This window comes from Eucyclogobius newberryi, unplaced genomic scaffold, assembly GCF_026437365.1.
Source record: "Eucyclogobius newberryi isolate DKJ021-1_F unplaced genomic scaffold, fEucNew1.0.hap1 SCAF_206, whole genome shotgun sequence".
Classification (NCBI taxonomy): Eukaryota; Metazoa; Chordata; class Actinopteri; order Gobiiformes; family Gobiidae; genus Eucyclogobius; species Eucyclogobius newberryi.
In genome coordinates this window covers 99,145-120,740 of record NW_027315842.1, presented here as the reverse complement: position 1 = coordinate 120,740, position 21,596 = coordinate 99,145, and the positions used below count along the sequence as shown (strand labels likewise).

Below are 21,596 nucleotides of genomic sequence, written 5' to 3'. Positions count from 1 at the left end.
CCATACCTTTTCAGACTGCTCTAGGTGGAAAGATTCCTCACTTGACGTGTTCTGAAGGCGTTTTACCGCCCCCTGCCGTTCCAAAAATTCCACTTGAGTGTCCGGAAGAAAGGTTTCAGCTGTTGCTGCTAAACCATCTTGACTATCCTCTTGCGGTGCAGGTTCCCCCTGTGTGCCCTCCTCCTGGAAGGGGGGGAGGCTGGCCAACAGGGCGTCGAAGACCCCTTCTGCATCCTGTAGAGTTTTGGGGACATCCTGAAGTCTCACTGTGGGTGGTTCTTTTGGAGAGTTGTCCGGTCCATCTGCCTTGTCCATTCTGTCTTGTGACACGGGATTCTCATCAAAGAGTTGGGAATAGGGATCCGGGTCATCTTGGCATGATACTGATGTTGTCACTGTATTCCCTTTCACTCTATTAGCATAGGCTTGTGGGCAGTCCTTAAAGAGATGGGTGTCCGCCGAACACAGGTTGCATTTAACTGAAACTGTGCATAGTGATGTGGGATGATCCAGGGATTTGCACTTTCTGCATTGGGCTACATTGCACCCTGCTGCCAGGTGATCAAGGCTGCCGCATCTTCTGCATTTCCGTGGCTGCCCCGGATAAAAGACAGAGCCTCGGAAAGCCCCCAGTTGAATGGAGTTAGGGAGATGTTGAAGTTCCCCGTTAGTTCTTCTTAACTTCACTTCCAGCCGCTTGGTTCCTGTTTTAATGCCATCGATGTCTACAACCTCTGTTGCTTTTAGGACATCGCAGAAGAAAGAGGCCCATGTCTTGACATCATCCAGTCTCACTTTTTCTGAATAGATAACGATATGGACAGTTTTTTTATCCAAATCAGTGAGAGGAGTAACGTTCACCTGCTGGAAGACAGTGGTGGATGTTTTCTTCCTCTCGTACAACTCCAAACATGTCTCCAGATGCTTCGTTGTGGTGAAAACGACTTCAAAAATCTTTTTGCCAGGAAAGGCAAATATAAAGTCCAGTTGATTCGTTGTTACAGCCAGTTCTTTTTGCAAAAGGCGTCTGCTGAAGGTCAATCGATCCATTTCCAGTTCTCCCAGTAGTTCGAAGCGGAGTGCATTCCGCCGGGGGCCGTGCGAAGCTGCTGCCATTTCCTCATCTGCCGATGTCGGAGCACGTCGCTTAAAGTGTTGTGCTCCATACACCGCACAGCCCCAACACTTGTGATCTTTTTAGTAAAAGGCGAAAGATTTATACGCTCTGAAGAGAAACAAGAGTGCCACGTTGCAGCGCCACACGGCGTCCAGTACTTGAGGGCACACGGGGCTTCATCACGGGCAGTGTACTTCTGTTCACGCGCTCATTTGCATCGGCGGTCGCGCGGCAAAAGGGACACGACAGGCTCGCACGTGGTTTCTGTAGTGTAGCGGTTATCACGTTCGCCTAACGCGCGAAAGGTCCTCGGCTCGAAACCGGGCAGAAACAAAGCCTCCTTTTATGTTTGCTTCAATCTTTGACACGGTTCATTCCAAACTCGATGGTTTATTCCTAGAAAAGAGGGAGGAGCGGCGGAATTGTCGGCGTAGTCCTTCAAACTTTTCATCACAGAGATCGGGGGAAAAAGACACCGACACACACGCCCAAAAAAAAAAAAAAAAAAAAGGGCCCCCCCTGCAGCCCCATATGTCCTCGTTTGTATAGTGGACAGTATCTCCGCTTGTCACGCGGAAGACCTGGGTTCGATTCCCAGACGGGGAGAGAAATTGCGTTTTACCCAGCACGAAAGCGTTGCACTGACGCTGAGGACTTGTCCCACCAACGTACCTGCGCTACACTATCGCTTCTGTAGTGTAGCGGTTATCACGTTTGCCTCACACGCAAAAGGTCCCCGGCTCGAAACCGGGCAGAAGCACGCCCTCATGCGAAGACTTTACTTGTCGAGGATGGGTTTGAAAGTCGGTGTTGCGTTTGACCCCCCCCCCCAAAAAAAAAACAAAACAACTAGACACATGTACTGTACTTCACAAAGGGGCCACTCAAATTCCAAAGGTGGCCTATTTTGCACAAGGGTTTACGTGGAATGGGCTACCTCCCAAGGGGGTTGGGTTTAGGAACAGATACTTCACCTTCCCTCCCCCTCTTCTCCAGTCAGGGCTTTTGGCGGGAGATTTGAAATATCCAGCCCTTCCACTCAAACGTCTCCGAGAATTTTTGTCCACTTCCGGAGCAGACAAACGGCAAGGAAGCGTTTAACATGAGGGTATGATGGCACATTTGCATGTAACGTGACGGCGAAAACAAACTGAATGACTTTTTCTAACCTGAGAGAGGAGGTGCACCGTTCTCGGAGGTACGGCAATACCGAGCCGATGCGTGGAGTGGACGGAGCAAGCCCCAAATTCCATCTCCCTGGTCCAAAAATCAATTTAATATACGGTCCCCGGGTAGGGGACGTATCAGATATTAAACTGATAAGAACAGATACTACACTTGATCTTAGCCAAAAGGCCGAGAAGTGATGCCCACAATGGGTTCGGGGAGCAGTGAGCTCTCCCCACGCTGACCCTCCCGTCAACGGTCCAAAGCGGCGCCCGCGCAAAGCGCCCGGCGGAGGGGCCGGAGCGCGAGCGGCGTACATGGAAACGACCCTTTGGGTTTTTTTTTTTTCCTCTGACAAAAAACAAGAGAGGAGAGCGCGAACGCAGTCCCCCACTACCAGAAATTATGCAGTTGAGATTCCCACATTTGGGGAATTCACAGGGGTCAGCACATCCTGTTTGTGCAATGGACGAGCCTCGCCCTGGGTGAACCACCTTCCTGATCATGGTGTCGCCCCTGCCAGGTAAGTATGAGTTGCTCCGCTCCGAGCCAAGGCCCAGGCCCTGGAAGAGGCAATGTGGCAGCATGGTCCTTCCGGCCATTTGCATGGACCAGCTTCCACCCGACGATTGAGCCCCAGGTTAAACGGCAGCGATACACACGCAAGTCTGTGCGTTCTAAGCACTCTTTTTTACTTTTAAAGTTCTTGAACACGGGATTCCAAACGGAGGGTACGCAAGGGCATGTTTACAGGCCGACAAGACACAACCTTTGCTCTTGGAGGATGACCGCTTGCTTGCTTTAGACATAGGTAGAAAAGCCCCGCATTGAAGCAGGGCATCAAAAAATTGGAAAGATCTCTTGTTGTCCCTCTCCACGGTAATCTTTAGTAAAAGGCGAAAGATTTATACGCTCTGAAGAGAAACAAGAGTGCCACGTTGCAGCGCCACACGGCGTCCAGTACTTGAGGGCACACGGGGCTTCATCACGGGCAGTGTACTTCTGTTCACGCGCTCATTTGCATCGGCGGTCGCGCGGCAAAAGGGACACGACAGGCTCGCACGTCGTTTCTGTAGTGTAGCGGTTATCACGTTCGCCTAAGGCGCGAAAGGTCCTCGGCTCTAAACCGGGCAGAAACAAAGCCTCCTTTTATGTTTGCTTCAATCTTTGACACGGTTCATTCCAAACTCGATGGTTTATTCCTAGAAAAGAGGGAGGAGCGGCGGAATTGTCGGCGTAGTCCTTCAAACTTTTCATCACAGAGATGGGGGGAAAAAGACAACGACACACACGCCCAACAAAAAAAAAAAAAAAAAAAAGGGGCCCCCCTGCAGCCCCATATGTCCTCGTTAGTATAGTGGACAGTATCTCCGCTTGTCACGCGGAAGACCTGGGTTCGATTCCCAGACGGGGAGAGAAAGTGCGTTTTACCCAGCACGAAAGCGTTGCACTGACGCTGAGGACTTGTCCCACCAACGTACCTGCGCTACACTATCGCTTCTGTAGTGTAGCGGTTATCATGTTTGCCTCACACGCAAAAGGTCCCCGGCTCGAAACCGGGCAGAAGCACGCCCTCATGCGAAGACTTTACTTGTCGAGGATGGGTTTCAAAGTCGGTGTTGCGTTTGACCCCCCCCCCAAAAAAAACCAAAACAACTAGTCACATGTACTGTACTTCACAAAGGGGCCACTCAAATTCCAAAGGTGGCCTATTTTGCACAAGGGTTTACGTGGAATGGGCTACCTCCCAAGGGGGTTGGGTTTAGGAACAGATACTTCACCTTCCCTCCCCCTCTTCTCCAGTCAGGGCTTTTGGCGGGAGATTTGAAATATCCAGCCCTTCCACTCAAAACGTCTCCGAGAATTTTTGTCCACTTCCGGAGCAGACAAACGGCAAGGAAGCGTTTAACATGAGGGTATGATGGCACATTTGCATGTAACGTGACGGCGAAAACAAACTGAATGACTTTTTTTAACCTGAGAGAGGAGGTGCACCGTTCTCGGAGGTACTGCAATAGCGAGCCGATGCGTGGAGTGGACGGAGCAAGCCCCAAATTCCATCTCCCTGGTCCAAAAATCAATTTAATATACGGTCCCCGGGTAGGGGACGTATCAGATATTAAACTGATAAGAACAGATACTACACTTGATCTTAGCCAAAAGGCCGAGAAGCGATGCCCACAATGGGTTCGGGGAGCAGTGAGCTCTCCCCACGCTGACCCTCCCGTCAACGGTCCAAAGCGGCGCCCGCGCAAAGCGCCCGGCGGAGGGGCCGGAGCGCGAGCGGCGTACATGGAAACGACCCTTTGGGTTTTTTTTTTTTCCTCTGACAAAAAACAAGAGGGGAGAGCGCGAACGCAGTCCCCCACTACCAGAAATTATGCAGTTGAGATTCCCACATTTGGGGAATTCACAGGGGTCAGCACATCCTGTTTGTGCAATGGACGAGCCTCGCCCTGGGTGAACCACCTTCCTGATCATGGTGTCGCCCCTGCCAGGTAAGTATGAGTTGCTCTGCTCCGAGCCAAGGCCCAGGCCCTGGAAGAGGCAATGTGGCAGCATGGTCCTTCCGGCCATTTGCATGGACCAGCTTCCACCCGACGATTGAGCCCCAGGTTAAACGGCAGCGATACACACGCAAGTCTGTGCGTTCTAAGCACTCTTTTTTACTTTTAAAGTTCTTGAACACGGGATGCCAAACGGAGGGTACGCTAGGGCATGTTTAAAGGCCGACAAGACACAACCTTTGCTCTTGGAGGATGACCGCTTGCTTGCTTTAGACATAGGTAGAAATGCCCCGCATTGAAGCAGGGCATCAAAAAATTGGAAAGATCTCTTGTTGTCCCTCTCCACGGAACTCTTTAGTAAAAGGCGAAAGATTTATACGCTCTGAAGAGAAACAAGAGTGCCACGTTGCAGCGCCACACGGCGTCCAGTACTTGAGGGCACACGGGGCTTCATCACGGGCAGTGTACTTCTGTTCACGCGCTCATTTGCATCGGCGGTCGCGCGGCAAAAGGGACACGACAGGCTCGCACGTCGTTTCTGTAGTGTAGCGGTTATCACGTTCGCCTAATGCGCGAAAGGTCCTCGGCTCGAAACCGGGCAGAAACAAAGCCTCCTTTTATGTTTGCTTCAATCTTTGACACGGTTCATTCCAAACTCGATGGTTTATTCCTAGAAAAGAGGGAGGAGCGGCGGAATTGTCGGCGTAGTCCTTCAAACTTTTCATCACAGAGATCGGGGGAAAAAGACACACGCCCAAAAAAAAAAAAAAAAAAAAGGGGCCCCCCTGCAGCCCCATATGTCCTCGTTAGTATAGTGGACAGTATCTCCGCTTGTCACGCGGAAGACCTGGGTTCGATTCCCAGACGGGGAGAGAAAGTGCGTTTTACCCAGCACGAAAGCGTTGCACTGACGCTGAGGACTTGTCCCACCAACGTACCTGCACTACACTATCGCTTCTGTAGTGTAGCGGTTATCACGTTTGCCTCACACGCAAAAGGTCCCCGGCTCGAAACCGGGCAGAAGCACGCCCTCATGCGAAGACTTTACTTGTCGAGGATGGGTTTGAAAGTCGGTGTTGTGTTTGACCCCCCCCCAAAAAAAAAAAAAACAATTAGTCACATGTACTGTACTTCACAAAGGGGCCACTCAAATTCCAAAGGTGGCCTATTTTGCACAAGGGTTTACGTGGAATGGGCTACCTCCCAAGGGGGTTGGGTTTAGGAACAGATACTTCACCTTCCCTCCCCCTCTTCTCCAGTCAGGGCTTTTGGCGGGAGATTTGAAATATCCAGCCCTTCCACTCAAAACGTCTCCGAGAATTTTTGTCCACTTCCGGAGCAGACAAACGGCAAGGAAGCGTTTAACATGAGGGTATGATGGCACATTTGCATGTAACGTGACGGCGAAAACAAACTGAATGACTTTTTCTAACCTGAGAGAGGAGGTGCACCGTTCTCGGAGGTACTGCAATACCGAGCCGATGCGTGGAGTGGACGGAGCAAGCCCCAAATTCCATCTCCCTGGTCCAAAAATCAATTTAATATACGGTCCCCGGGTAGGGGACGTATCAGATATTAAACTGATAAGAACAGATACTACACTTGATCTTAGCCAAAAGGCCGAGAAGCGATGCCCACAATGGGTTCGGGGAGCAGTGAGCTCTCCCCACGCTGACCCTCCCGTCAACGGTCCAAAGCGGCGCCCGCGCAAAGCGCCCGGCGGAGGGGCCGGAGCGCGAGCGGCGTACATGGAAACGACCCTTTGGGGTTTTTTTTTTTTCCTCTGACAAAAAACAAGAGGGGAGAGCGCGAACGCAGTCCCCCACTACCAGAAATTATGCAGTTGAGATTCCCACATTTGGGGAATTCACAGGGGTCAGCACATCCTGTTTGTGCAATGGACGAGCCTCGCCCTGGGTGAACCACCTTCCTGATCATGGTGTCGCCCCTGCCAGGTAAGTATGAGTTGCTCCGCTCCGAGCCAAGGCCCAGGCCCTGGAAGAGGCAATGTGGCAGCATGGTCCTTCCGGCCATTTGCATGGACCAGCTTCCACCCGACGATTGAGCCCCAGGTTAAACGGCAGCGATACACACGCAAGTCTGTGCGTTCTAAGCACTCTTTTTTACTTTTAAAGTTCTTGAACACGGGATGCCAAACGGAGGGTACGCAAGGGCATGTTTAAAGGCCGACAAGACACAACCTTTGCTCTTGGAGGATGACCGCTTGCTTGCTTTAGACATAGGTAGAAAAGCCCCGCATTGAAGCAGGGCATCAAAAAATTGGAAAGATCTCTTGTTGTCCCTCTCCACGGAAATCTTTAGTAAAAGGCACTTTTCACTTTTCAGGCGGTTTTTATTATTTCATAGCAATAAATTTCTTTCAAAATACTTTCCACACTTAAAACACATCTTTTAAACACAGTTTACAAAAGTCAATACAATTACACATTATTTACCAAAACTATGAATACAGCAAGTCTTTAAAAGAGTTTGGAATTTTCCATAAATTGATTATTTCTTCTCTCTTTCCTTCCACTAAATCTCTTAAAACATAATCTTTAAAAATATTCATAACACATTTCATCAACAACATTTCTGACATTTGATAGTTTTTAAAAGTCAATACATTCCTTGATTTCCAGATAGCTTCTTTTATACAATTAACTATAATCCACCACCTCTCCTTATTTTGGAATTTTGCAGTTTCACCATAGGCAATATTGTTATAACTTGATGGAATTTTCCCAACATTTTTCAGCCATGGGGATACTGTTACCCAGGCATTCACAGCAAAAGGGCATGTCCAAAAAAAGTGTAAATGAGTTTCCTCACTGCCACAAAAGGGTCTCGGGCATCTTGGGCTTGGTGTAAAGTGTCTTTTAAAAAGGAACTCTCGGGTTGGCAAACATTTATGGCCAATTTGCCAGGCCAAATCTCTGTGTCTGTTCGTAAGTTTTTGAAAATGTATATTTTCCCATGCCCTTTTGCTCTCTTGTGCCGATAAAAGATCTACCGGGGTAAGTTTCTCCAAATCTACGGACAGTTTTTGTTCTATTTTTCTCCTTGTCAGTTCTGTCGTCGATGGTACCTGGCTAAGTCCTTTGGATAAGTTCTCAAGCACATGTTTGTAGACTGATGGGCAAATCTCGGCGTGGGGGACATCCATTGATGGTCTTTTTCCCCATGTGATTAAAACTTTTCTTCCCACCCACAATTTTGCAAAATAGTGCCACAAAATTTCCCTTTCTGGTAGAAGGACTGCCTTTAAAATTGGGGCCAAGAACATTGCTTCAAATTTTGCCTCGATTAATGGCACCCCGATACCCCCGCACAGTGGGAGGCGATGCATTATATTTCGTTTGAGTCTCTCTGATTTCCCCCCCCAGATAAACTGGAACAACATCTTCTTCAGAGTCTTAAGTATCCGATAGGGGGCAGGAAACACAGTCGCCAGATTATTCACTGAAGCCAACAGTACCGAGTTCACAATTAAGACTTTCCCAGTAAATGTAAGCTCCCTATCTTGCCATGCTCTTAAATTGGCTGTCAATTTGGGTAGCTTTGACTCCCAGTTTTTTACTTCCATGTCTTTTCCTATCTGAATTCCCAAGACTTTAATTGTGTCTTTATTTTTAATCAGGTCTATATTTTCGTATTTCTCTTTCCAATTCAAATAAAGTATTTTGGTTTTGTTCTTATTAACCCTTGTGCTTGCAGCGAGAGTAAAGTTTTCACAGACCTTTAAGGCTTCTCCTATAGATTTATTGTCTGAAAGTAACAAAGTGATATCATCCATATAAACTGATATTTTTGCCTGTCTATTTTAACTTCCTGGCACAAAAATTCCTTTTATGTCATTGTTCCTTCTAAGGGCACAAACTAGCGGTTCTATTGCTAAAATAAATAATGTGGGTGACAAGGGGCACCCTTGTCTGACCCCAGCCCGGATATCTATAGCATTTGTTTGTTGTCCATTAACTATTACCACACTATGGCAGTCAGTGTACAAGAGGTTAACCCACCGTCTAAAATTTTCTCCAAAACCAAAATGTTTCAACACTGCTTTTATATAATCGTGGCTTATGCTATCAAAAGCTTTTTCGAGGTCCAAACTTAGTATACATAGGGGGCTGTTACGTTCTTTACAGAGGAGATACGTGTCTCTCACCAGGGCTAGGCTATCTGTCATTGTCCGTCCTTGTACTCCACATGTTTGTTCACTCTCCACCAGGTCACCAACGATGGGTTGAGTTCGTAAAAATAAAACCTTGGCCAGTATTTTTACATCGACACCTAGAAGGGTTAGTGGTCTCCAGTTCTGTAGATTCTGTTTTTGTCCTTTTTTGTGAAGGAGGGAGATTGCCCCCCGTCTCAATGATGATGGCAACGCTCCTTTGCCAAGACTTTCGTTGTACATCTCCAAAAGGGGGAGTTTCAGCTGCTCCCAAAAGGTAACGTAAAACTCTTTGGGGAGACCATCCAAGCCTGGAGTTTTATTGTCTTTCATACTTGTAATGGCTTTTGTCAGTTCTGCCAATGTTATATTTTTGTCTAAGGATTCCTTCACTGAAGTACTAAGTTTTCCAGTAGTCTTAGAAAGAAAAGTGTCCATCATTTTGCTAGACACCAGTGTGTCCTGATAGAGATTGGCAAAAAAGGACCTAATAATGTGAATGATTTTTTCCATGTCCTTCTCTTCTTTTCCTTCCTGATCATAGACAGATGTTATATGGTGCTTTGCTTTTGCTATTTTTTGGAAAAAGTACCGGGAACATTTCTCATTTTCCTCTAGATGTTGGATCCTGCTTCTCAGGAGGATACTTTTACTCTTCTCCCTCATTAGTTCACATAGTTTTGCTTTTAGTGTGACAATCTCTTGTTGCATGTCAAAGCCGTTTTGTGCCAGTTTATAGTAGTTTTGAAGTTTTCTTTGAAGTCTAGAATAAAACATTCTCTTTCTAGCGGCCAGTGTTTTACTTTCTGACATGAAGAAGGATTTTGTCCTGGATTTAATATCTTCCCACCAGTCTCCACAGGAGTTATGGAGATCTCGTAGGGTTTTCCATTGTTCAAATTTTCCTTTTAATTTTTCTACTATGTATTTGTTCTGTAATAAAGCAATATTTAATTTCCACGGGCCCGTATGGCGTTTCAACCCTCCTTTAATGTCTATCACGGTGGTTAGCTTAAAGTGATCTGAAAAGACAACTGGTGTTCTCCAACATTTAAGGGGGAGAAGGCCTCGGGACACCAGGGTAAGATCAATACGTGAGAAGGATTTGCCATTAGACCACGTAAAGTCTGGTTTTGACCCTAAACTTTCCGCACAGTCTTTCAAATGACAGTCTCTTATTAAATTCGCCAAAGCGTGTGAGCTGGCATCTAGTTTTGCCGTAGTAGCTCGTTTTGTCAATCTGTCTGTTCTAGTCAAGATGCAGTTAAAGTCACCCCCAATGACAACTTCATATTTGCAAAAAATTAAAGTCTGTAAAAGTTCCAAGGTTTTAAGTCTTCCTTGCACTGTGGGTGGACAATAAACACTGATAACTCTAAGTTGTTTTCCATTTTGATCTAAGTCTACAGAGAGTATTCTTCCATCACTTATTCTCTGGACTCTGTTTATATTAAAATGGTGACCTCGGAGCAAGATGGCTACCCCAGAGTTCTTGTTTTCATTATCTCCAGACCAAAAGGATTGTCCATGAGGCCATCTACTTTCATAATCTCTATAACTATCTTTAAAAGGTATATTACATTCTTGGAGACAGAAAATATCTCCAATTCCATTATGCAGTTCATTGAAAACTGTCTGGCACTTTAACAATTCATTCAAGCCTCTTGTATTAATTGTGACTACTGAGAGAGAGGTCATATTAATAGTTGGAGGAGTTTACCACTAAACCATTTTCTCCTTGTGTTCTGTGACCCTTCCTTTTTTTCTTTTGTGGATTTGGGGGGCCTTCCGCCGATTTTATTTTTGTCACAACTGTAAACGTGTTCACGCTAGTATGGTCAAGGAATTCGGTGGAGGGAGACGAGGCAGGTGGCCATACCTTTTCAGACTGCTCTAGGTGGAAAGATTCCTCACTTGACGTGTTCTGAAGGCGTTTTACCGCCCCCTGCCGTTCCAAAAATTCCACTTGAGTGTCCAGAAGAAAGGTTTCAGCTGTTGCTGCTAAACCATCTTGACTATCCTCTTGCGGTGCAGGTTCCCCCTGTGTGCCCTCCTCCTGGAAGGGGGGGAGGCTGGCCAACAGGGCGTCGAAGACCCCTTCTGCATCCTGTCGAGTTTTGGGGACATCCTGAAGTCTCACTGTGGGTGGTTCTTTTGGAGAGTTGTCCGGTCCATCTGCCTTGTCCATTCTGTCTTGTGACACGGGATTCTCATCAAAGAGTTGGGAATAGGGATCCGGGTCATCTTGGCATGATACTGATGTTGTCACTGTATTCCCTTTCACTCTATTAGCATAGGCTTGTGGGCAGTCCTTAAAGAGATGGGTGTCCGCCGAACACAGGTTGCATTTAACTGAAACTGTGCATAGTGATGTGGGATGATCCAGGGATTTGCACTTTCTGCATTGGGCTACATTGCACCCTGCTGCCAGGTGATCAAGGCTGCCGCATCTTCTGCATTTCCGTGGCTGCCCCGGATAAAAGACAGAGCCTCGGAAAGCCCCCAGTTGAATGGAGTTAGGGAGATGTTGAAGTTCCCCGTTAGTTCTTCTTAACTTCACTTCCAGCCGCTTGGTTCCTGTTTTAATGCCATCGATGTCTACAACCTCTGTTGCTTTTAGGACATCGCAGAAGAAAGAGGCCCATGTCTTGACATCATCCAGTCTCACTTTTTCTGAATAGATAACGATATGGACAGTTTTTTTATCCAAATCAGTGAGAGGAGTAACGTTCACCTGCTGGAAGACAGTGGTGGATGTTTTCTTCCTCTCGTACAACTCCAAACATGTCTCCAGATGCTTCGTTGTGGTGAAAACGACTTCAAAAATCTTTTTGCCAGGAAAGGCAAATATAAAGTCCAGTTGATTCGTTGTTACAGCCAGTTCTTTTTGCAAAAGGCGTCTGCTGAAGGTCAATCGATCCATTTCCAGTTCTCCCAGTAGTTCGAAGCGGAGTGCATTCCGCCGGGGGCCGTGCGAAGCTGCTGCCATTTCCTCATCTGCCGATGTTGGAGCACGTCGCTTAAAGTGTTGTGCTCCATACACCGCACAGCCCCAACACTTGTGATCTTTTTAGTAAAAGGCGAAAGATTTATACGCTCTGAAGAGAAACAAGAGTGCCACGTTGCAGCGCCACACGGCGTCCAGTACTTGAGGGCACACGGGGCTTCATCACGGGCAGTGTACTTCTGTTCACGCGCTCATTTGCATCGGCGGTCGCGCGGCAAAAGGGACACGACAGGCTCGCACGTGGTTTCTGTAGTGTAGCGGTTATCACGTTCGCCTAACGCGCGAAAGGTCCTCGGCTCGAAACCGGGCAGAAACAAAGCCTCCTTTTATGTTTGCTTCAATCTTTGACACGGTTCATTCCAAACTCGATGGTTTATTCCTAGAAAAGAGGGAGGAGCGGCGGAATTGTCAGCGTAGTCCTTCAAACTTTTCATCACAGAGATCGGGGGAAAAAGACACCGACACACACGCCCAAAAAAAAAAAAAAAAAAAAGGGGCCCCCCTGCAGCCCCATATGTCCTCGTTAGTATAGTGGACAGTATCTCCGCTTGTCACGCGGAAGACCTGGGTTCGATTCCCAGACGGGGAGAGAAAGTGCGTTTTACCCAGCACGAAAGCGTTGCACTGACGCTGAGGAATTGTCCCACCAACGTACCTGCGCTACACTATCGCTTCTGTAGTGTAGCGGTTATCACGTTTGCCTCACACGCAAAAGGTCCCCGGCTCGAAACCGGGCAGAAGCACGCCCTCATGCGAAGACTTTACTTGTCGAGGATGGGTTTGAAAGTCGGTGTTGCGTTTGAGCCCCGCCCCAAAAAAAAAAAAAAACAACTAGTCACATGTACTGTACTTCACAAAGGGGCCACTCAAATTCCAAAGGTGGCCTATTTTGCACAAGGGTTTACGTGGAATGGGCTACCTCCCAAGGGGGTTGGGTTTAGGAACAGATACTTCACCTTCCCTCCCCCTCTTCTCCAGTCAGGGCTTTTGGCGGGAGATTTGAAATATCCAGCCCTTCCACTCAAAACGTCTCCGAGAATTTTTGTCCACTTCCGGAGCAGACAAACGGCAAGGAAGCGTTTAACATGAGGGTATGATGGCACATTTGCATGTAACATGACGGCGAAAACAAACTGAATGACTTTTTTTAACCTGAGAGAGGAGGTGCACCGTTCTCGGAGGTACTGCAATAGCGAGCCGATGCGTGGAGTGGACGGAGCAAGCCCCAAATTCCATCTCCCTGGTCCAAAAATCAATTTAATATACGGTCCCCGGGTAGGGGACGTATCAGATATTAAACTGATAAGAACAGATACTACACTTGATCTTAGCCAAAAGGCCGAGAAGCGATGCCCACAATGGGTTCGGGGAGCAGTGAGCTCTCCCCACGCTGACCCTCCCGTCAACGGTCCAAAGCGGCGCCCGCGCAAAGCGCCCGGCGGAGGGGCCGGAGCGCGAGCGGCGTACATGGAAACGACCCTTTGGGTTGTTTTTTTTTTCCTCTGACAAAAAACAAGAGGGGAGAGCGCGAACGCAGTCCCCCACTACCAGAAATTATGCAGTTGAGATTCCCACATTTGGGGAATTCACAGGGGTCAGCACATCCTGTTTGTGCAATGGACGAGCCTCGCCCTGGGTGAACCACCTTCCTGATCATGGTGTCGCCCCTGCCAGGTAAGTATGAGTTGCTCCGCTCCGAGCCAAGGCCCAGGCCCTGGAAGAGGCAATGTGGCAGCATGGTCCTTCCGGCCATTTGCATGGACCAGCTTCCACCCGACGATTGAGCCCCAGGTTAAACGGCAGCGATACACACGCAAGTCTGTGCGTTCTAAGCACTCTTTTTTACTTTTAAAGTTCTTGAACACGGGATGCCAAACGGAGGGTACGCAAGGGCATGTTTAAAGGCCGACAAGACACAACCTTTGCTCTTGGAGGATGACCGCTTGCTTGCTTTAGACATAGGTAGAAAAGCCCCGCATTGAAGCAGGGCATCAAAAAATTGGAAAGATCTCTTGTTGTCCCTCTCCACGGAAATCTTTAGTAAAAGGCACTTTTCACTTTTCAGGCGGTTTTTATTATTTCATAGCAATAAATTTCTTTCAAAATACTTTCCACACTTAAAACACATCTTTTAAACACAGTTTACAAAAGTCAATACAATTACACATTATTTACCAAAACTATGAATACAGCAAGTCTTTAAAAGAGTTTGGAATTTTCCATAAATTGATTATTTCTTCTCTCTTTCCTTCCACTAAATCTCTTAAAACATAATCTTTAAAAATATTCATAACACATTTCATCAACAACATTTCTGACATTTGATAGTTTTTAAAAGTCAATACATTCCTTGATTTCCAGATAGCTTCTTTTATACAATTAACTATAATCCACCACCTCTCCTTATTTTGGAATTTTGCAGTTTCACCATAGGCAATATTGTTATAACTTGATGGAATTTTCCCAACATTTTTCAGCCATGGGGATACTGTTACCCAGGCATTCACAGCAAAAGGGCATGTCCAAAAAACGTGTAAATGAGTTTCCTCACTGCCACAAAAGGGTCTCGGGCATCTTGGGCTTGGTGTAAAGTGTCTTTTAAAAAGGAACTCTCGGGTTGGCAAACATTTATGGCCAATTTGCCAGGCCAAATCTCTGTGTCTGTTCGTAAGTTTTTGAAAATGTATATTTTCCCATGCCCTTTTGCTCTCTTGTGCCGATAAAAGATCTACCGGGGTAAGTTTCTCCAAATCTACGGACAGTTTTTGTTCTATTTTTCTCCTTGTCAGTTCTGTCGATGGTACCTGGCTAAGTCCTTTGGATAAGTTCTCAAGCACATGTTTGTAGACTGATGGGCAAATCTCGGCGTGGGGGACATCCATTGATGGTCTTTTTCCCCATGTGATTAAAACTTTTCTACCCACCCACAATTTTGCAAAATAGTGCCACAAAATTTCCCTTTCTGGTAGAAGGACTGCCTTTAAAATTGGGGCCAAGAACATTGCTTCAAATTTTGCCTCGATTAATGGCACCCCGATACCCCCGCACAGTGGGAGGCGATGCATTATATTTCGTTTGAGTCTCTCTGATTTCCCCCCCCAGATAAACTGGAACAACATCTTCTTCAGAGTCTTAAGTATCCGATAGGGGGCAGGAAACACAGTCGCCAGATTATTCACTGAAGCCAACAGTACCGAGTTCACAATTAAGACTTTCCCAGTAAATGTAAGCTCCCTATCTTGCCATGCTCTTAAATTGGCTGTCAATTTGGGTAGCTTTGACTCCCAGTTTTTTACTTCCATGTCTTTTCCTATCTGAATTCCCAAGACTTTAATTGTGTCTTTATTTTTAATCAGGTCTATATTTTCGTATTTCTCTTTCCAATTCAAATAAAGTATTTTGGTTTTGTTCTTATTAACCCTTGTGCTTGCAGCGAGAGTAAAGTTTTCACAGACCTTTAAGGCTTCTCCTATAGATTTATTGTCTGAAAGTAACAAAGTGATATCATCCATATAAACTGATATTTTTGCCTGTCTATTTTCACTTCCTGGCACAAAAATTCCTTTTATGTCATTGTTCCTTCTAAGGGCACAAACTAGCGGTTCTATTGCTAAAATAAATAATGTGGGTGACAAGGGGCACCCTTGTCTGACCCCAGCCCGGATATCCATAGCATTTGTTTGTTGTCCATTAACTATTACCACACTATGGCAGTCAGTGTACAAGAGGTTAACCCACCGTCTAAAATTTTCTCCAAAACCAAAATGTTTCAACACTGCTTTTATATAATCGTGGCTTATGCTATCAAAAGCTTTTTCGAGGTCCAAACTTAGTATACATAGGGGGCTGTTACGTTCTTTACAGAGGAGATACGTGTCTCTCACCAGGGCTAGGCTATCTGTCATTGTCCGTCCTTGTACTCCACATGTTTGTTCACTCTCCACCAGGTCACCAACGATGGGTTGAGTTCGTAAAAATAAAACCTTGGCCAGTATTTTTACATCGACACCTAGAAGGGTTAGTGGTCTCCAGTTCTGTAGATTCTGTTTTTGTCCTTTTTTGTGAAGGAGGGAGATTGCCCCCCGTCTCAATGATGATGGCAACGCTCCTTTGCCAAGACTTTCGTTGTACATCTCCAAAAGGGGGAGTTTCAGCTGCTCCCAAAAGGTAACGTAAAACTCTTTGGGGAGACCATCCAAGCCTGGAGTTTTATTGTCTTTCATACTTGTAATGGCTTTTGTCAGTTCTGCCAATGTTATATTTTTGTCTAAGGATTCCTTCACTGAAGTACTAAGTTTTCCAGTAGTCTTAGAAAGAAAAGTGTCCATCATTTTGCTAGACACCAGTGTGTCCTGATAGAGATTGGCAAAAAAGGACCTAATAATGTGAATGATTTTTTCCATGTCCTTCTCTTCTTTTCCTTCCTGATCATAGACAGATGTTATATGGTGCTTTGCTTTTGCTATTTTTTGGAAAAAGTACCGGGAACATTTCTCATTTTCCTCTAGATGTTGGATCCTGCTTCTCAGGAGGATACTTTTACTCTTCTCCCTCATTAGTTCACATAGTTTTGCTTTTAGTGTGACAATATCTTGTTGCATGTCAAAGCCGTTTTGTGCCAGTTTATAGTAGTTTTGAAGTTTTCTTTGAAGTCTAGAATAAAACATTCTCTTTCTAGCGGCCAGTGTTTTACTCTCTGACATGAAGAAGGATTTTGTCCTGGATTTAATATCTTCCCACCAGTCTCCACAGGAGTTATGGAGATCTCGTAGGGTTTTCCATTGTTCAAATTTTCCTTTTAATTTTTCTACTATGTATTTGTTCTGTAATAAAGCAATATTTAATTTCCACGGGCCCGTATGGCGTTTCAACCCTCCTTTAATGTCTTTCACGGTGGTTAGCTTAAAGTGATCTGAAAAGACAACTGGTGTTCTCCAACATTTAAGGGGGAGAAGGCCTCGGGACACCAGGGTAAGATCAATACGTGAGAAGGATTTGCCATTAGACCACGTAAAGTCTGGTTTTGACCCTAAACTTTCCGCACAGTCTTTCAAATGACAGTCTCTTATTAAATTCGCCAAAGCGTGTGAGCTGGCATCTAGTTTTGCCGTAGTAGCTCGTTTTGTCAATCTGTCTGTTCTAGTCAAGATGCAGTTAAAGTCACCCCCAATGACAACTTCATATTTGCAAAAAATTAAAGTCTGTAAAAGTTCCAAGGTTTTAAGTCTTCCTTGCACTGTGGGTGGACAATAAACACTGATAACTCTAAGTTGTTTTCCATTTTGATCTAAGTCTACAGAGAGTATTCTTCCATCACTTATTCTCTGGACTCTGTTTATATTAAAATGGTGACCTCGGAGCAAGATGGCTACCCCAGAGTTCTTGTTTTCATTATCTCCAGACCAAAAGGATTGTCCATGAGGCCATCTACTTTCATAATCTCTATAACTATCTTTAAAAGGTATATTACATTCTTGGAGACAGAAAATATCTCCAATTCCATTATGCAGTTCATTGAAAACTGTCTGGCACTTTAACAATTCATTCAAGCCTCTTGTATTAATTGTGACTACTGAGAGAGAGGTCATATTAATAGTTGGAGGAGTTTACCACTAAACCATTTTCTCCTTGTGTTCTGTGACCCTTCCTTTTTTTCTTTTGTGGATTTGGGGGGCCTTCCGCCGATTTTATTTTTGTCACAACTGTAAACGTGTTCACGCTAGTATGGTCAAGGAATTCGGTGGAGGGAGACGAGGCAGGTGGCCATACCTTTTCAGACTGCTCTAGGTGGAAAGATTCCTCACTTGACGTGTTCTGAAGGTGTTTTACCGCCCCCTGCCGTTCCAAAAATTCCACTTGAGTGTCCGGAAGAAAGGTTTCAGCTGTTGCTGCTAAACCATCTTGACTATCCTCTTGCGGTGCAGGTTCCCCCTGTGTGCCCTCCTCCTGGAAGGGGGGGAGGCTGGCCAACAGGGCGTCGAAGACCCCTTCTGCATCCTGTAGAGTTTTGGGGACATCCTGAAGTCTCACTGTGGGTGGTTCTTTTGGAGAGTTGTCCGGTCCATCTGCCTTGTCCATTCTGTCTTGTGACACGGGATTCTCATCAAAGAGTTGGGAATAGGGATCCGGGTCATCTTGGCATGATACTGATGTTGTCACTGTATTCCCTTTCACTCTATTAGCATAGGCTTGTGGGCAGTCCTTAAAGAGATGGGTGTCCGCCGAACACAGGTTGCATTTAACTGAAACTGTGCATAGTGATGTGGGATGATCCAGGGATTTGCACTTTCTGCATTGGGCTACATTGCACCCTGCTGCCAGGTGATCAAGGCTGCCGCATCTTCTGCATTTCCGTGGCTGCCCCGGATAAAAGACAGAGCCTCGGAAAGCCCCCAGTTGAATGGAGTTAGGGAGATGTTGAAGTTCCCCGTTAGTTCTTCTTAACTTCACTTCCAGCCGCTTGGTTCCTGTTTTAATGCCATCGATGTCTACAACCTCTGTTGCTTTTAGGACATCGCAGAAGAAAGAGGCCCATGTCTTGACATCATCCAGTCTCACTTTTTCTGAATAGATAACGATATGGACAGTTTTTTTATCCAAATCAGTGAGAGGAGTAACGTTCACCTGCTGGAAGACAGTGGTGGATGTTTTCTTCCTCTCGTACAACTCCAAACATGTCTCCAGATGCTTCGTTGTGGTGAAAACGACTTCAAAAATCTTTTTGCCAGGAAAGGCAAATATAAAGTCCAGTTGATTCGTTGTTACAGCCAGTTCTTTTTGCAAAAGGCGTCTGCTGAAGGTCAATCGATCCATTTCCAGTTCTCCCAGTAGTTCGAAGCGGAGTGCATTCCGCCGGGGGCCGTGCGAAGCTGCTGCCATTTCCTCATCTGCCGATGTTGGATCACGTCGCTTAAAGTGTTGTGCTCCATACACCGCACAGCCCCAACACTTGTGATCTTTTTAGTAAAAGGCGAAAGATTTATACGCTCTGAAGAGAAACAAGAGTGCCACGTTGCAGCGCCACACGGCGTCCAGTACTTGAGGGCACACGGGGCTTCATCACGGGCAGTGTACTTCTGTTCACGCGCTCATTTGCATCGGCGGTCGCGCGGCAAAAGGGACACGACAGGCTCGCACGTCGTTTCTGTAGTGTAGCGGTTATCACGTTCGCCTAACGCGCGAAAGGTCCTCGGCTCGAAACCGGGCAGAAACAAAGCCTCCTTTTATGTTTGCTTCAATCTTTGACACGGTTCATTCCAAACTCGATGGTTTATTCCTAGAAAAGAGGGAGGAGCGGCGGAATTGTCGGCGTAGTCCTTCAAACTTTTCATCACAGAGATCGGGGGAAAAAGACACCGACACACACGCCCAAAAAAAAAAAAAAAAAAAAGGGGCCCCCCTGCAGCCCCATATGTCCTCGTTAGTATAGTGGACAGTATCTCCGCTTGTCACGCGGAAGACCTGGGTTCGATTCCCAGACGGGGAGAGAAAGTGCGTTTTACTCAGCACGAAAGCGTTGCACTGACGCTGAGGACTTGTCCCACCAACGTACCTGCGCTACACTACCGCTTCTGTAGTGTAGCGGTTATCATGTTTGCCTCACACGCCAAAGGTCCCCGGCTCGAAACCGGGCAGAAACACGCCCTCATGCGAAGACTTTACTTGTCGAGGATGGGTTTGAAAGTCGGTGTTGCGTTTGACCCCCCCCCAAAAAAAAACAAAACAACTAGTCACATGTACTGTACTTCACAAAGGGGCCACTCAAATTCCAAAGGTGGCCTATTTTGCACAAGGGTTTACGTGGAATGGGCTACCTCCCAAGGGGGTTGGGTTTAGGAACAGATACTTCACCTTCCCTCCCCCTCTTCTCCAGTCAGGGCTTTTGGCGGGAGATTTGAAATATCCAGCCCTTCCACTCAAAACGTCTCCGAGAATTTTTGTCCACTTCCGGAGCAGACAAACGGCAAGGAAGCGTTTAACATGAGGGTATGATGGCACATTTGCATGTAACGTGACGGCGAAAACAAACTGAATGACTTTTTTTAACCTGAGAGAGGAGGTGCACCGTTCTCGGAGGTACTGCAATACCGAGCCGATGCGTGGAGTGGACGGAGCAAGCCCCAAATTCCATCTCCCTGGTCCAAAAATCAATTTAATATACGGTCCCCGGGTAGGGGACGTATCAGATATTAAACTGATAAGAACAGATACTACACTTGATCTTAGCCAAAAGGCCGAGAAGCGATGCCCACAATGGGTTCGGGGAGCAGTGAGCTCTCCCCACGCTGACCCTCCCGTCAACGGTCCAAAGCGGCGCCCGCGCAAAGCGCCCGGCGGAGGGGCCGGAGCGCGAGCGGCGTACATGGAAACGACCCTTTGGGTTTTTTTTTTTTTCCTCTGACAAAAAACAAGAGGGGAGAGCGCGAACGCAGTCCCCCACTACCAGAAATTATGCAGTTGAGATTCCCACATTTGGGGAATTCACAGGGGTCAGCACATCCTGTTTGTGCAATGGACGAGCCTCGCCCTGGGTGAACCACCTTCCTGATCATGGTGTCGCCCCTGCCAGGTAAGTATGAGCTGCTCCGCTCCGAGCCAAGGCCCAGGCCCTGGAAGAGGCAATGTGGCAGCATGGTCCTTCCGGCCATTTGCATGGACCAGCTTCCACCCGACGATTGAGCCCCAGGTTAAACGGCAGCGATACACACGCAAGTCTGTGCGTTCTAAGCACTCTTTTTTACTTTTAAAGTTCTTGAACACGGGATGCCAAACGGAGGGTACGCAAGGGCATGTTTAAAGGCCGACAAGACACAACCTTTGCTCTTGGAGGATGACCGCTTGCTTGCTTTAGACATAGGTAGAAAAGCCCCGCATTGAAGCAGGGCATCAAAAAATTGGAAAGATCTCTTGTTGTCCCTCTCCACGGAAATCTTTATCATCAAATCATCAAATCAAATCAATTTATTTTTGTAAGGCCCAAAATCACAACAACAGTTGCCTCTGAGGGCCACAGGGAGAAATGAATCAACAATGTCTGTGGTGGCGATGAAGTCAGACAATGTCTGGGGTGGCGATGGAGTCAGACAATGTCTGTGGTGGCGATGAAGTCAGACAATGTCTGTGGTGGCGAGGGACGATGTCCCAGGGTCCTCTGTCCTTAGACTCTCCTTCTCGGCCAGGAAAAACTACAAAAAAAAAACCTCTTTGGGAAAAAAGCGTAGAAACCTGGAGGAGTTCCAGTGAAGGAGAGATCCGACTCTCACAGACGGACAGACGGACACAAGGAGACTGGAGCTGGACCCACTCTTCAGGCAGATGAGGGACCGACTGAGGCGAACTGGACCCACTCTTCAGGCAGATGAGGGACCGTCGGAGTCGAGCAGGACCCACTCTTCAGGCAGATGAGGGACCGTCGGAGGCGAACTGGACCCACTCTTCAGGTGGATGAGGCACCGTCGGAGGCGAGCTGGACCCACTCTTCAGGCAGATGAGGGACCGACTGAGGCGAACTGGAGCCACTCTTCAGGCAGATGAGGGACCGTCCACATGGGGCAGGGACCACTTCACCAGGAGAGGGACATCTGGGTCCACAGGTCCTCAGGAGTGAGAGAAAGAAAAAGAAGG

General features: G+C 46.9%; 22 non-coding genes across 22 annotated transcripts; 10 read left to right on the top strand and 12 right to left on the bottom strand.

Annotated features, from left to right (window-relative positions):
* The first annotated feature begins 1,377 nt into the window (after positions 1-1,377).
* Positions 1,378-1,450, top strand: trnav-aac (transfer RNA valine (anticodon AAC)). Its single transcript has one exon. It is a non-coding gene; the product is annotated as a tRNA-Val (tRNA).
* A 354-nt stretch (positions 1,451-1,804) lies between these two features.
* Positions 1,805-1,877, top strand: trnav-cac (transfer RNA valine (anticodon CAC)). The gene has a single exon. It is a non-coding gene; the product is annotated as a tRNA-Val (tRNA).
* Positions 1,878-2,293: 416 nt separating this feature from the next.
* Positions 2,294-2,485, bottom strand: LOC140369995 (U2 spliceosomal RNA). Its single transcript, XR_011928332.1, has one exon. It is a non-coding gene; the product is annotated as a U2 spliceosomal RNA (small nuclear RNA).
* A 164-nt stretch (positions 2,486-2,649) lies between these two features.
* LOC140369974 (U1 spliceosomal RNA) lies at positions 2,650-2,815 on the bottom strand. The gene has a single exon (XR_011928313.1). It is a non-coding gene; the product is annotated as a U1 spliceosomal RNA (small nuclear RNA).
* A 287-nt stretch (positions 2,816-3,102) lies between these two features.
* Positions 3,103-3,216, bottom strand: LOC140369953 (U5 spliceosomal RNA). The gene has a single exon (XR_011928294.1). It is a non-coding gene; the product is annotated as a U5 spliceosomal RNA (small nuclear RNA).
* Positions 3,217-3,627: 411 nt separating this feature from the next.
* Positions 3,628-3,699, top strand: trnad-guc (transfer RNA aspartic acid (anticodon GUC)). Its single transcript has one exon. It is a non-coding gene; the product is annotated as a tRNA-Asp (tRNA).
* Positions 3,700-4,268: 569 nt separating this feature from the next.
* Positions 4,269-4,460, bottom strand: LOC140370002 (U2 spliceosomal RNA). The gene has a single exon (XR_011928339.1). It is a non-coding gene; the product is annotated as a U2 spliceosomal RNA (small nuclear RNA).
* A 164-nt stretch (positions 4,461-4,624) lies between these two features.
* LOC140369963 (U1 spliceosomal RNA) lies at positions 4,625-4,790 on the bottom strand. The gene has a single exon (XR_011928302.1). It is a non-coding gene; the product is annotated as a U1 spliceosomal RNA (small nuclear RNA).
* Positions 4,791-5,077: 287 nt separating this feature from the next.
* LOC140369954 (U5 spliceosomal RNA) lies at positions 5,078-5,191 on the bottom strand. Its single transcript, XR_011928295.1, has one exon. It is a non-coding gene; the product is annotated as a U5 spliceosomal RNA (small nuclear RNA).
* A 400-nt stretch (positions 5,192-5,591) lies between these two features.
* On the top strand, positions 5,592-5,663 carry trnad-guc (transfer RNA aspartic acid (anticodon GUC)). Its single transcript has one exon. It is a non-coding gene; the product is annotated as a tRNA-Asp (tRNA).
* Positions 5,664-5,744: 81 nt separating this feature from the next.
* trnav-cac (transfer RNA valine (anticodon CAC)) lies at positions 5,745-5,817 on the top strand. Its single transcript has one exon. It is a non-coding gene; the product is annotated as a tRNA-Val (tRNA).
* Positions 5,818-6,231: 414 nt separating this feature from the next.
* Positions 6,232-6,423, bottom strand: LOC140369985 (U2 spliceosomal RNA). The gene has a single exon (XR_011928323.1). It is a non-coding gene; the product is annotated as a U2 spliceosomal RNA (small nuclear RNA).
* Positions 6,424-6,588: 165 nt separating this feature from the next.
* LOC140369962 (U1 spliceosomal RNA) lies at positions 6,589-6,754 on the bottom strand. Its single transcript, XR_011928301.1, has one exon. It is a non-coding gene; the product is annotated as a U1 spliceosomal RNA (small nuclear RNA).
* Positions 6,755-12,215: 5,461 nt separating this feature from the next.
* Positions 12,216-12,288, top strand: trnav-aac (transfer RNA valine (anticodon AAC)). The gene has a single exon. It is a non-coding gene; the product is annotated as a tRNA-Val (tRNA).
* A 201-nt stretch (positions 12,289-12,489) lies between these two features.
* Positions 12,490-12,561, top strand: trnad-guc (transfer RNA aspartic acid (anticodon GUC)). The gene has a single exon. It is a non-coding gene; the product is annotated as a tRNA-Asp (tRNA).
* Positions 12,562-12,642: 81 nt separating this feature from the next.
* Positions 12,643-12,715, top strand: trnav-cac (transfer RNA valine (anticodon CAC)). The gene has a single exon. It is a non-coding gene; the product is annotated as a tRNA-Val (tRNA).
* Positions 12,716-13,131: 416 nt separating this feature from the next.
* Positions 13,132-13,323, bottom strand: LOC140370000 (U2 spliceosomal RNA). Its single transcript, XR_011928337.1, has one exon. It is a non-coding gene; the product is annotated as a U2 spliceosomal RNA (small nuclear RNA).
* Positions 13,324-13,488: 165 nt separating this feature from the next.
* Positions 13,489-13,654, bottom strand: LOC140369959 (U1 spliceosomal RNA). Its single transcript, XR_011928300.1, has one exon. It is a non-coding gene; the product is annotated as a U1 spliceosomal RNA (small nuclear RNA).
* Positions 13,655-19,112: 5,458 nt separating this feature from the next.
* trnav-aac (transfer RNA valine (anticodon AAC)) lies at positions 19,113-19,185 on the top strand. The gene has a single exon. It is a non-coding gene; the product is annotated as a tRNA-Val (tRNA).
* Positions 19,186-19,386: 201 nt separating this feature from the next.
* Positions 19,387-19,458, top strand: trnad-guc (transfer RNA aspartic acid (anticodon GUC)). The gene has a single exon. It is a non-coding gene; the product is annotated as a tRNA-Asp (tRNA).
* Positions 19,459-20,026: 568 nt separating this feature from the next.
* On the bottom strand, positions 20,027-20,218 carry LOC140369984 (U2 spliceosomal RNA). The gene has a single exon (XR_011928322.1). It is a non-coding gene; the product is annotated as a U2 spliceosomal RNA (small nuclear RNA).
* Positions 20,219-20,383: 165 nt separating this feature from the next.
* Positions 20,384-20,549, bottom strand: LOC140369958 (U1 spliceosomal RNA). The gene has a single exon (XR_011928299.1). It is a non-coding gene; the product is annotated as a U1 spliceosomal RNA (small nuclear RNA).
* Positions 20,550-21,596: the final 1,047 nt, after the last annotated feature.